Source organism: Felis catus, chromosome A1 (assembly GCF_018350175.1).
Source record: "Felis catus isolate Fca126 chromosome A1, F.catus_Fca126_mat1.0, whole genome shotgun sequence".
NCBI classification, from domain to species: Eukaryota; Metazoa; Chordata; class Mammalia; order Carnivora; family Felidae; genus Felis; species Felis catus.
The window spans coordinates 41,440,481-41,454,987 of record NC_058368.1 but is presented as its reverse complement, the minus strand read 5'-3'; positions in this window follow the sequence as shown (position 1 = coordinate 41,454,987).

Here is a 14,507-nt window from a genome sequence, read left to right as displayed (position 1 = left end):
TTACAGGGGATTGGGGAAGACAATAGATTCTGGACATGTAGTCCAAGTCTCCTCCTCATTCCCTGTTCTCCCTGCACCTGCTCGCTGTTCCTCTGCCTTTGGGAAAATGGCTATGTGGAAATCCTAAGAGTTATTCCCTCTGACTTACTTTTTTTTTTTTCTGGCCCTGAGCCTTTGCTCTGGTTTTTCATAGATTGGGCTCAACACTAAAGGTTTATCCACTCTTTGGTGAGGAAGAAACCACCTGGGTCAATCAGCAGAAATGTGCATCGGTGTTGGAGAAAGCTGTATACCAAGGGACCACAGGAGCTGGGGCCAGCCGTAGATTTTTTTTATTCAGGTCCAGCAGCATATGCTGACTTCCATGTGACAGATGGCACCGTGGCTGCTGTGGATGCAGCTTAAACAGTGGACTTTCCAGAGGCCAGCATTTACAAAATTTGGCGCAAGTGGTCACATAAGAATTTCTGCTTTCTTGGTACAGCAAAGCAAACTGTTTAAGGGGCCAAAGTAAATATCCTCAGGAGTACTTCAGAAAAGACATCTAGTCTTACAGTGGATTTCTTGTTTATCGGTCACCATGATTTGAATATCTTTATGTTGTAAATGAGATCTTATTATAAGACCACAGGCTAGGGACATCTCTGAGTTGACAAGGACAGCCAATCTAGAATTGTTTTGCACGATGTCCTTATTGCAAAGTCATCATATGTATCTTTATACCAAACTCCTACTGCCCTCAGGGGTCTGACTCCCATTTTTTTCTGCCATGATTATATTTCTCTCTGTTAAGACTACTGATTGATGAGTTTTACTTGCTGATTTCCACTGTTAAAATTACTTTCCTAATTTCCACTGGCAGGGACTATTTCTAAGCATGGAATTGATGACAGAAGTGCTTTACAGAGAGGTAACAATAGGGAAGAGTCTCCATGGACTGACTGTCCCCCTGATCCACTCGGTTCTGCCCAAGTGTAAAATAATCTTGAATGAAGTTCAGTCAACTTGGGATTCACAGGTATTTTTCATTTTTCGTATCTATATAAAATTGCAGCTCTGCCCATCTGTATTCTCCCTTGTTAATCTTTATACAATAGAATTCCACAAATAACACTTGATAGTGGGTGGCGAGTAAAGCTATAGCTTTAGCACTGTACTAATTTGCTTTTATTTAAAATCTGCTTTTTGGGATGATTCTAACTCCCTCAAGGGCTTTAAGCAAAAATATCCTAGAGAAAGGAGTTATTCCTCCTCCTCCTTCTCTTTTTACTTTGTAAAGAAATGAGCATTTCTGGTGAATTGCCTTTTTATTTGCAAAGTACACATATATTAACCCTTAAAAAACTTTCAAGGCAAGAATTACAACAAACACCCAAGTAGGAACATCACCTTGCTTAAAATCACACAGAGGGGCCCCTGGGGGCTCAGTCGGTTGAGCTCCAGACTTCGACTCAGTTCATGATTTCACAGTTTGTGAGTTCAAGCCCTGCCATCAGGCTCTGTGGTGATAGCTTGGAGCTCAGAGCCTGGAGCCTGCTTCAAATTTTGTGTCTCCCTCTCTTCCTGCCTGTGCCCTTCTCACATTATGTCTCTCAAAAACAAATAAACATAAAAAATAAAAATAAATAAAATCACAGAAATTTTAGCTATATGAGACAGGTAAAACTTGAAATTCTGACCCTCAATTTAGAAGGTTTTATTTGTTCTGCCTTGTTTGTTTGTATATAGGAATAGTCTCAAATATAAATAATAGTTATAAGTAAATAATTAAAATAATCTGAAATTAATTAAAATAAAAATAAAGAGCTGTTTCTCCTCCTCCCAAACCCATGATTCATAACAGTAAAATGTTTACACTTCCAGAAATTTTTAATGAATGTATAAAATGTATAAGAATACTCACATATAGATTTTTTTTTCAAAATTTGGTATGTACTAAATATATTGGTTTGTAAGTTGCTTTTCTCACTTAATATCTCAAGATTTTTAAGTCGTAGGCATGATGCTACTTTTGATAGTTACATAGTCTGCATTAAAGGGAATAATAATAACATATGTTTGAAATTCATGGGTCCACTTCTAGGTGAATTTGTTTTCAATAAACACAGTGCAGTGTTATAAATGTATTTTTTCTTCCTTACGATTTTTCTTAATAACATTTTCTCTTCTTTATCTTACTTTATTGTTACACGGTATATAATACAAATAACATTTAAAAATATGTGTTAATCGATCATTGCTATCATCAGTTTCTATCATCTATCTCCTTCTAGTCGACAGGAGGCTATCAATTAAGAAGTTTTGGGGGAGTCAAAAGTTATACTTGAATCTTCAACTGTGCAGATGAAGGGTCAGCAACCCTAACCTCCATATTATTCAAGGGTCAATTGTACATATGTATGCACATCCAAACTTGTATATTTCTTATAATACATATGTATATGGTAAATATATGTATATATTTAAGTCAGAGAAGAATAAAAAGGCTTATCACAAAATACTATAAAGTATAGGATTGCTAAATGAGACCCACAAGTCAGAAATCAAATTTTGCTAATAATTTATAAGGATACAGGTAATGGTGAGATACAGATAAATTATGGAGAAGTCTGGGACAGCCAGCACATTTCGTCAGATTCTCTCTCATCATATTAAAACACACTGTATCCCTGATTCAACAAATACTTCAGCAATGCATCATTTCAAATTTCCCTTTGATACACAAATTTATTCTTCAGGCATATCTTTCCACTGTATATTCTTTTTTTCTTCTTCTCCACTATTTATCTAACAAATGTCTTCTTTGATTCAATCATTACATTTTTCAGTCTAATGGTATGCTTGTCCTTTTTTTTTCTGTTTTCTTTTTTTCTAGTTTTGTATTGCTGATATCTTTCTTGCCCCTTTTTTCATGTTTATTTGGCTTAGTTTTGAATCATTAGTCCCTCTAATCCAATACTTATACTTTATATGCAATCAAACATAGTATGTTGTCTCTCATTTGAAATAGTTGTGCTCTGCAAATGCCTGGTTATTTTGACTTGTAAGATTTTACCAACTTATGACTTATATGCTTATTTAGTATTCAGTCAGGCAAGGCCCTAACCTGTGCCAAGTCCAGCGATCTCAAAGAGCAGCATAGTGGTTTGTATTCTGTCCATTTGGCTAAGTCAAACTTGCATTTCCCTGAACCTTCTGCTTTCTTTGATTCTAGATTAGAATTGGTCAAAAGAGGAATTTATGCAAGATTTGGAAGATGGGAGTGAAGGAGCCACCATCACTCTCTGGACATCCTTACAGATAGACGTGAGAGACACACGTGAGGTCACCAAGGGTCTAGCTTGCCCTTGCTCTCCCCAGCTCTGTTCTCAGATCTTCTACCAACACGTTGCTTCTGCTGAGCAACAATAGCTCTAGGCCTATCGCTGGACACTTGGCTGAGGATCCTCAGTAACAACATACGCCCAATATGCTTCTGAACTATGTTCCTCCTTTGCAGCCCCCCTTCAGAATGACTGACTCAGTCACTTTGACCCTCCAGTTCTTCCTTTCAGATCTTCACTTCCCGGCTCTTTCCACAACAGTTCTGAGTAGCTTTCCTAAAACAATTCCTTTGTTCCCCTGTGCCATAACAACTACTGGCCTTTCCTACTTGAACCCTGACTGATCCAAGTTTGCGCTGAATAGGCTGAAGCACAGAAACACCAGAGAACCAGAGATAATTTCTTAGCAACTCCTCAGATCAAGGCGTTCTCCCAAGGTAAGCAAAGAGACACAGAATGAAAAGGATGCCCTCCTCACTCTGGCTTACCAGCCTTGGAGGTGTGTAGAAGACAGAGGTGGTGCAGCCCATGTCCAAGGCATGTTAGATCCCCAACACCCACTTTTCTCAGCTCCCCATCCATCCATGGTTTTGTGTGGCTGTGATCTTACTCCAGAGAAAACTTGTACCAGAGACCTGAGTCACTGCTGGTATGGATTCTGGCATTGCTGGTCCCACGCAGAGTGGGAGGAAGCAGAAACCAAATTCCAACAACCCCTTTCCTATTTTTATTTTCTCACAAGGAGGCAGGACTGCCTTCTGTTCACATACGTCCTCTCCTGTGCACACGCCTGCCTACAGCAGCCGTGGTGAGGTTTCTCTTAGTTCTCTCCATGTCAGGGTGCTTTCCCTCCTTGTTCTCTGGGGCATAGCTTTGGAAATGCAGCCAGCACTTGGGCTTTCCTGCCACAGGTTTTGATATTTCTTGTGTGTGTGTGTGTGTGCGTGCGCACATGTGTGTGAATGTTTCCATTTTGGAAGGCATTTGAGGTAAATAAATGAATTTAATCTGCTATGTTTCATCGTAAACCTCTGGCTTTGTTTACACTTTGTGTTAGACGACTCTGGCTGCCATAACAACATATAGACAAGGTGGCTTTGACGTCAGAAATTTATTTTCACGCAATCTGGAGGCTGTAATTCCAAGAGTTGGATGCCAGCATGTTTGGGTTTTAGAGCGTGCCCTCTAATAGGCCTGCAGGAGGCTGCCTTCTCACTGAGTCCTCATTCAGCAGAGAGATAGAAAGTCTCTGTTGATTCTCCTTTTAAGGACACTAATGCTATTGGATCAGAACCCTACCCTTAGGGCCTCTTTTAACCTTAATTACTTCTATAAAGGCCCTGTCTCCAAATATAGTTATACTAGGGGTTAGAGCTTCAACATATGGGTTTTGAATGGATGCAATTCAGTCCATAGCACAATTCTAATTTCAGTTTTCCCCTTTTACTCTCCATCTTCAAAATAGGAACCCAGCATCTTCCCACTGAATCAAGGCTACTCATTTTGTTCTCAGCCTCCCTCGCTTTGCTTTAAGGTTCCTCCACCCCAATATACGACCTCCTAGAAATTTTCATAATGTAGACCTGTCCCTCTTCTAACTTTCACAGATTAGCTACCCTCTTTCCCAGTACCCTTGGCCAGGGAAGATATATTAGTTTCAAGTTTTACCAATGTAGGCAATAATGACTAAATGTAATTGAAATGCATATGCAGATTAAAAACACCTTAGGAGAATTTTATTAACAAATATGTGTTGGCTAAGTGCTATATGACAAATACTATGCAAGATCTGGGAACAGATAAATAGGAAAACTAAAATTCCAGCTCACAATAAATGTGCACTAATCAAGGGAATTTGAAGCTCTTCAGTGGTAAGATGTGGGATTAAATACTCATTAAATCACATCATATAGTCAGAAGCTCCTAAGTTTTTGGCAAGCAGGCCACATATTTTCCAATTATAGTAAAGACTCTGAGCTCAGACTGTGTATTGTTGAGTGCGGATTGATCCCATTATCTGGGGCAGATAATAAGGATATCAAATACTTTCTCTCATACGTAATCTGTCTAGTAAATATGCTAATATCATTGGTAGTAGGAAAGATTATTGAGTAGCTAGCTCATATCCATAAGAGAAATGACCCATAAAGGCAAAAAATCTTCATTTTTTTCTGCACAATTGTTTTATATTTTTCCTGTGGATATTCATGCAAAATGTCCTGATAGGTTTTATAAAAATTTGATATGGTTAGAAATATAAAAGAATCACAAAAATTGTATCTGGAATGTCTGTTTTTTGAGAAAGCAGGGTGACCTGAGGGTTTGTCTAATGGAGTGTGATGGAGTAAGTGTTAGAAGATTAGTTGGAGCCTGACTGTAGGGGGTCTTGGATTCCATGAGTTTGACTTATAGGGAAGATATGTCTGATATGAAACCATCACAATTTTTTGAGCAATGGATTAATGTAAGTAAAGCTTTTTTGTTTTTAGAGTAACTTGCTGACAAAGTTGACTTACTCATGGTAATTGTGGATGTATCAAGCTCATATATGAAGTCAGATAGGAGTCTGTTACAAAAGATCTAGATTAGAAACTGAGTTCAGTAGAGAAAAAGATCTCAAATATGGCAAGGTCTCTGAAAAAGTTCAACAAAATATAGACTGTTGGTTGCCAGTTTAGACTTAAGTATGCACTCATAAAGTATATGTTTGTAAATTGAGTTATCAGCCTTTTTGTAACATACAAACATATTAAGGAAGAGTTAACTCTGTGAGATGAATGAACTTCAATGAAAAGAAATCAACATTTTCCTACCAAGCAGAACAGATTCTTCATTGTTTCTCTGTCAAGTTCTACAAGACTGAAAAATTTAAGGAGCTACATTAGACAGAAAGTTATATAGTAATTTTTTAGTAGTTTATATGATATATTTTTTATGAAAAAAGAGAGACAATTTGGGATACCTGGCTGGCTCAGTTGATTCAACATTAGACTCTTGATTTCTGCTCAGGTCATGATCTCATGGTTCATGGGTTTGAGCCCCGTGCCGGGCTCTGTGCTGATAGCACGGAGCCTGCCTGTGATTTTCAATCTCTCTCTCTCTCTCTCTCTCTCTCTCTCTCTCTCTCCTTTCTCTGGGACCCTCCCTTGCTCTTGCTCTCTGTCTCTCAAAAATAAATAATAAATAAACTTAAAAAAAGAGAGATAAAATTGTACTTACAGAAAATATTAATATAAAAATTCTGATTATTTTTAAACAAGACAAAAATGTCATTGCACACAAACAACTGTCAAAAGTTGTTTTTATGATAAGGCCCACAAGACAAAGTAAGCTATATTTACATAAATACATAGGAAATTGAGGGAGTATCCTACATTGCCATGAACACCAGAATTGGCTTAATCATTCCACTTCCATTTCCATTTTAGTTATTGAGCTTACAAGGTTAGGTTAGAAGAAGGTAGCTTTCTTTTTTTTTTTTTTTAATTTTTTTTCAACGTTTATTTATTTTTGGGACAGAGAGAGACAGAGCATGAACGGGGGAGGGGCAGAGAGAGAGGGAGACACAGAATCGGAAACAGGCTCCAGGCTCCGAGCCATCAGCCCAGAGCCTGACGCGGGGCTCGAACCCACAGACCGGGAGATTGTGACCTGGCTGAAGTCGGACGCTTAACCGACTGCGCCACCCAGGCGCCCCAGAAGAAGGTAGCTTTCAATAAATATTACACTCTAACATATTGGCAAAGTATCAGAAATGTCAGTCATTTGTATTCCAATGCCATGCAAGTGTATTTATTCAACTTTAAAGAATGTTCTGCATGGTATTAAAGAATAGTTCTGGGAATTTTTCATCTGAAATTCATAGGCACAAACTTCACATATATAAATTTGATGCAGGGGGGAAGAAGAGAAGGGTGAAAAAGAAAGGGAGAGAGAGAGAGGGAGATTGACAGAGAGAGATGGAGGGAGAGAAGGAGAATCAATTTGCCTTAAAAACAGGAAATTTCTTATCAAATGGTGTAACATATATAAAATCAAATAGCAAATTCTAAAGTGCTACAAAAATAAGATGAGATTTATTATTGTATTTTGTCAATGAGGACTTCATCTTTGTTTCTGTAAATGCTATAAGGACATTTGCATCAGAAGAAACTGAATATATTGAATACGATGAATGACAACTTGTGTCACTGAGTAGTGGCTGTAAAATTATTGGAAGAGATATATAGTTAAAGGACTTTGGATGATCTTTCCTGTATTATTATTATTTTTTTTGTGCATATGGCATTTCTGAAAAACCTAAATGGGATTTAATAAAATAAAAATCATATTTTTCTGTATCTACAATTTTTCATAAAATCAATATACCTTTGAAATTCTTTATTTTTTTAATGTTTATTATTTTTGAGAGAGAGAGTCTAGTGGTGGAGAGGCAGAGAGAGGGAGACACAGAATCGGAAGCAGGCTCTAGTCTCTGAGCTGTTAGCACAGAGCCTGATGTGGGGCTGGAACCCATGAACCATGAGATCATGACCTAAGCCAAAGTTGGATGTTTAACCAATTGAACCACCCAGACACACCTGAAATTCTTTATTAACAGTGGAGACATTGCTTGTCTATGAACAAAAGCTAAGGAAGAATATACACTCCTTGGAAGAGGTGATTTTTGAAATACAGCTATTATAACTGTTTACTTCTTACACACTAGTCTAAAAAAATTAAGTTTAAAGGCACGGGATAAAATTAAAATGTGTTTATTGTTTTTAAATCCATATTTATTTTAAGGGAAGTACTAATCTTTGCAATGAATTTATAGTTTCCTAATCATAAGAATTAATCAGGGTGCCTGGCTGGCTTAGCCAGTAGAGCTCGTGACTCTTGATCTCGGGATTGTGAAATTGAGACACATTTTGGGTGAAGAGATTACTTTAAAAAAAGAATTGCTAGATAATGTTTTGGCACAAATTCTTTTTTAATAAAAAAAAAATATGTGTGTGTTCATGAATTAAAGTCAGAATAGAAACTTGGACCTATGCTTCTATATCCCAATGTCTAGCAGCATAACTGATAATGAACTTTACAGAAAAGACCAGTGACTTTACCCCAAAGTGTAGTATAGCCACCAAACTCTGGGACACATCCTAAAGTGTAGCCTAATCATAAGGCACAGTGTGAGGCCCCTCTTGAACAGAGTCAGGTCAGTAGAAACATTCGTCAGGGAGTTCAGCCCACCCAACCAGGAGTGATTACACAAATAGCACAGTCTGCAACCCTGCCAAATAGTTAATACAACCAGTGGTACTACCCTACAAGGAAAGAGAGCCTGTGACCTTGCCTGACTGGAGGTAATTGCAGAATCCAGTCAGTGGCCCACTTGACTGTGAAACACAGCCACCAGCCCTGCCAGACCAGGGAGCTCTTCATCAAGAAGATATAATTGTAAATATGTGCATGTACCCCAACATCAAAGCACCTAAATATATAAAGCAAATACTAACAGAACTGAAAGAAAAAATAAACAACAATAGAATAACAGTTGAGGACTTTATGGCCCAACTCTCAAAAATGAATAGATCATCCAGACGGAGAATCAATAAGGAAATAGTGGACCTGAATAATATTAAATTAACCAAACAGGGGTGCCTGGGTGGCTCAGTCAATTGAGGGTCTGACTCTTGATTTTGGCTCAGGTCACGATCTGATGGATTGTGGGATAGAATCCTACATCGGGCTCTGTGCTGACAGTGTGGAACCTGTTTGAGGTTCTGTCTCTCCCTCTGTCTACTCCTCCCCTCTTGTGCTCCCTCTGTCTCTCAAAATAAATAAACATAAACAAACAAACAAACAAACACACATATACAGACCTAACACACATATACAGAGAATTTTGTCCAAAAGCATGAGAATATGCATTCTTCTTAAGTGTACATGATATATTTTTTAAGATGGATCATATGAAAAGCAACAAAACCTGTCTCAATGAATTACAGAAGATAGAAATTATATCAAATATCTTGTTTAACCACAAGATATAAAATGAGAAACCAATATCAAGTGGGAAGCTAGAAAATTCACAAAATTCTTAATTGTATATTAGCAAACTAAATTCAACAGCACATAAAAAAGGATCAGACACCATTATCCAGCAGGATATAGCTCAGTGATGCAAGAATGGTTCAACATAGGCAAATCAATAAAAGTAATACATCACATTAATGAATGGTAGATGAAATCATATGATTATCTCAGTAAATGTAGAAAAAGCATTTGACAAAATTGAACATTTTTTCATCATAAAAATGTTGAACGAATCGGGTATATAAGGAATGTACTTCAACATAATTAAGACCATGTATGACCAACCTACAGCTAACATTACACTCAATACTAAAAGGCTCATTTTTTTCTCTAACATCAAGAGCAGGACTAAGATATCCAGTCTCACCACTCCTATTCAACATAGCACTGGATGTCCTTGCCAGAGCAATCATAAAAAAAAGCAAAACAAAAACAAAAACAAAACCCCAAAACCAAAACATACAAGACAAATAAAAAAAACCAAGAACCAGAAGAATAGGAGGAAGAGGAAGAGGAAGAAGCAGAAGCAGAAGAAGCAGAAGAGGAAGAAGAGGGAGAAGGATAAGAAGAAGAAAAAGAAAAAGGAGAAGAAAGAGGAGGAGGAGAAAGAGAAAAAAAAGCAGAAGCAGCAGCAGAAAAAGGAGGAGGAGAAGAAGAAGAAGAAGAAGAAGAGCAGGAGGAGGTGGAGAAGGAGGAAGAAGAAGAGGAAGAAGAAGGAGGAGGAGAGGAAGGAAGGAAGGAAGGAAGGAAGGAAGGAAGGAAGGAAGGAAAGGGAGGGAAGGGAAGGGAAGGGAAGGGAAGGGAAGGGAAGAAGAAAGGAAGGGCAAGCATCCAAATTGTAAAGGAAGAAGTAAAATTGTTTGCAGATGATAGTATATATAGAGAAAACCCTATAGATTCCATCAAAATTTCTTAGAAGTAATAAACTCAGTGAAGTTGAAGGATATAAAATGAACATACAAAGTCAGTTGCATTTTTATATACTAACAACAAAATCTGAAAAAAATAAGGAAAACAATCCCACTCACAATAACATTAAAAAGAATAAAATACTTAGGAATAAATTTAACTGAGGTGAAAGACCCATACAGTGAAAACTATGACAATGATAAAAGAAATTGAGGAAGAGACAAATAAATGGAAAGCTATTCCGTATCCATGGGTTGAAAGAATTAATATTGCTGAAATATCCATATTACCCAAAGCTACCTATAAATTCAATGCAAAATAAGAAAATTCTAGTGGCATTTTTCTACAGAAATAGAAAAAAAATCTTATAATTTTTATGGAACCATAAAGTGTCTGAATAACTAAAGCAATAATGAGATAGAAGAACAAACCTGTATCATAATTCTTGATTTCAAAATATAAAAACTATAGTAACCAAAACAGTTTCTCACTGACATAAAAACAGACTCATATACCAATGGACGAGGAGCAAAAGCCCAGAAGCAAACCTACACATATATGGTCAACTAATATTTGAAAAATGAGCTAAGAATACTCAATATAATGTTAATAATATATGTACAAAATAAAAACAAAATTAAAATAGTACAATAAATAAATAAGTCAGTAGCAGTATGTGTTCATTCTTGTTTTCCCTCTAATAAAAGTCATGCATAATATTTTTGTGTTCCATTGTCCTAATTTTCCATCACAGTAGTATGAGGGAATAGTGTAGGATAATCTCTAAATGTTTTTTCTTTAAATTTCATCCTACTATCAGTTTAGACTCATGCTAGGAACTATAGAAAATTTAAAAGATGTAACTATATAAAGTAAATATTTTTGTAACAGAAAAAAAATTTTACATTAAATTATTTTTTGGTATGAAGTTGGTAAAAATCAGTATAGACTGATTTATTATTTAAAACATTTACTGCTACCTGGTAGATATTGCTCTAAGTTCTGAATTTGCATAATTTATTCCCTAATAGGCTAAAAAAAACCCTAAAAACCCAGCATTAACTTTCATAAAATAGTAAATCTATTCATTTACTACTGTTCCCCCTCCAAAAAAAATATGATGATGATTTTATTAGTTATTTTGGGCCACTCTCCTAAAAAAAATTCTGGAACTTTACTTATGCAAATATTTATTAAACTACACATTTGTTAAGGTTCTTATTGCAATAGTGGAGCCTGGAAGCCTTTTATTGCAATAACTAATTGCAATATTTAATTGGGTCCTGTGGTGATTTCTTATCTGTTTATACACTTGAGAAAAAAATGTTTTCAAAAGTCAGAATTTAATTTTCTTTTGACTACATTACGCAATTGTAAAACAAGTAGAAAATAATAATAAAAATGGTAAAATTATTTGCCCAATTCAAAGTTTGTTGTAATAACTTAATGTTCTTGTTCAAGGGTCAACAAGATTTCTATCACTGAGGAAAAAAAAGGGACTGCCTTTGCCATATTTGAAAAGCAAAGACAAAGGAAAAGAGGAGAAAAAGAAATAGGGCAAGAACAAGAAATAGGATAGAGAGAGAAGAGATTTTGAAAATAATGAAAGTTATATGAACAGTAAAGTGAAGTAACCCATAGCATATCCCCAGAATAGCAAATCTTAAGGCATTTATACTACAATTTGGCTTCTCCTCTCCTACCGCATTCAAACAACTTTACTAAGAAATGTTAGAAGTAGAAATAGGAATATTTGCTTCTTGGATTTTGAAAAGCTTCCTAGGAGATTCCATGTGGAATTTTTCTGAATGTAATTTATTTGTATCTCTATTTTAGCATATCATATTATGTTAATGGTGTTTACTTACTTACTAGTCCCTTCTGGTTTGTGCACTTTTTAGGAAGAGAAAATAATTTATATTTTTATTTTTCTGCTTAGTATGTTGCATAGGAGGTGCTAATAAGTGGTAATATACTAAATAGTTTACAATGCCAACGGCAACATATAAGACAGGGTATGATTAAAATGTAATATTTGTTTTTTTTATCCTGAGACATGGATAATGACTTGAGCTATCATATTATCCAATAACTTCAACTTCAGCAGCATGTAAACAGGTACAGAGAGTATCACATCTATATTTTCACAATGAGGGGAAACACAAAAGCTAGATGTACTGTGATGTCTTTAATGAATAAATTGAGGAATTGGGAGTACAATATCTTCTCATAATATTGCCTGTTGATTTAATAAGCCTAGCACTTAATTAATTTATTTTGTTTTTTTATTTGAGTATAGTTGACACATCATTAGCGTCAGTTGTACGACATAGTGATGTGGAGAAAGGGGAACCCCCTTGCATTGTTGGTGGGAATGCAAACTGATGCAGCCACTCTGGAAAACAGTATGGAAGCTCCACAAAAAGTTAAAAATAGAACTAAACTAAGATCCTTCAGTTACACTACAAGATCTTTATCCAAAGAATATAAAAATACTAATTCAAAAAAAAAACTAATTTGAAGGGATACTTGCACCTCAATATTTATACAGCTTTATCCCCAATGGGCAAATTATGGAAAGAGCTCAAATGTTCATTGCCTGATGAATGAATAAAAAAAAGGTGGTACGTGTGTGTGTATATGTGCACACATAAATATGTAAAATGGAATATTACTCAGCCATAAAAAAGTGAAATCTTGCTATTTGCAACAACGTGGATGACATTAAAGTGTATTATACTAAGCAAAGTAAGTCAGAGAAAGACAAATACCATATAATTTCACTCATATGTGGAATTTAAGAAACAAAACAAACAAGCAAAAGGGAATAGAGAGAGAGAGAAGCAAATCACGAAACACTCTTAAGTATAGAGAACAAACTGATGGTTACAAGAGGGTAGGTAGGTGTGGGGATGGGTTAAATAGATGATAATGTTAAAGAGTGTACTTGTTAAAGAGCACTGGCTGATGTATGGAAGTGGTAAATTACAATGTTGTGCACCTGAAACTAATACAATACTGTATGTTAACTAATTGGAGTTAAAAACTTAAAAGAATCCAATGAAGGAGACTATGGTGACAGAAACACTATCATATCTGAGGAAGGAATTAATGAACTGATAACTAATGATTGATAAAATGGAATGTGGTATAATGCCAAGAGTTGCCTAAAATTGCAAACACTAAATTGAAACTAAAAGTATCAATGGTATTTGTTAAAAAATAAAAAATATGGCAAAGAAAAACAAAGAAATAAAATGTTGGAAAAATACATTAGGCATACATTAATCATAAGAAGGCAAGTGTGTTTATTGTAATATTAGACAAAATGAAATTCAAACCAAAATACATTGCTGAAGATAAAGAGGGAGATCATAATTATAAAATGATTAATTCTTCAGAAAAACAAAATAGTTTAAAAGATGAATTTACCCAATATCACTTCATATACATAGCAAATATTGACAAAACTGAAAAAAGAATAGTTGTCACAAGAATATTTTTCAGCCTCTTCCAATAGGGTGTATTTTTTAAAATTTAATTTTAAGTTAGTTAACTTACAGCGCATTGTTGGTTTCAGGAGTAAAATTCACTGATACATCACTTACATACAACACCCAGTGCTCATCACAAGTGCCATCATTAATACTCATTACCCATCTAGCCCATCTCCTATCCACCTCCCTCCATCAACCCTCAATTTGTTCTCTATTGTTAAGAGTCTCTTGAAATTTATTTCCCTCTCTCCTCTTCCCCCCACCCCCATATGTTCATCTGTTTTGTTTCTTAAATTCCACATATGAATGAAATCATATGCTGTATTTGTCTTTCTCTGATTGCCTTATTTCACTTAGCATAATACACTATTTCTATCCACATTATTACAAATGGCAAGATTTAATTGTTTTTTGATGGCTGAGTAATATTCCATGATCATACATATACATATAGATGATAGATAGATAGATAGATAGATAGATAGATAGATAGATAGATATAGTGATTATATACAAATATATATGCCACATCATCTTTGTCCATTCATCAGTCAATGGACATTTGGGCTCACTCCACTGTTTGGCTATTGTTTTTTTTTTCCTTAAGTTTATTTATTTATTTTGAGAAAGAGAGAGAGCACACATGTGTCCATGCAAAGGGGGAGGGCAGAGAGAGAGAAAGAGAAAGAATCTTAAGCAG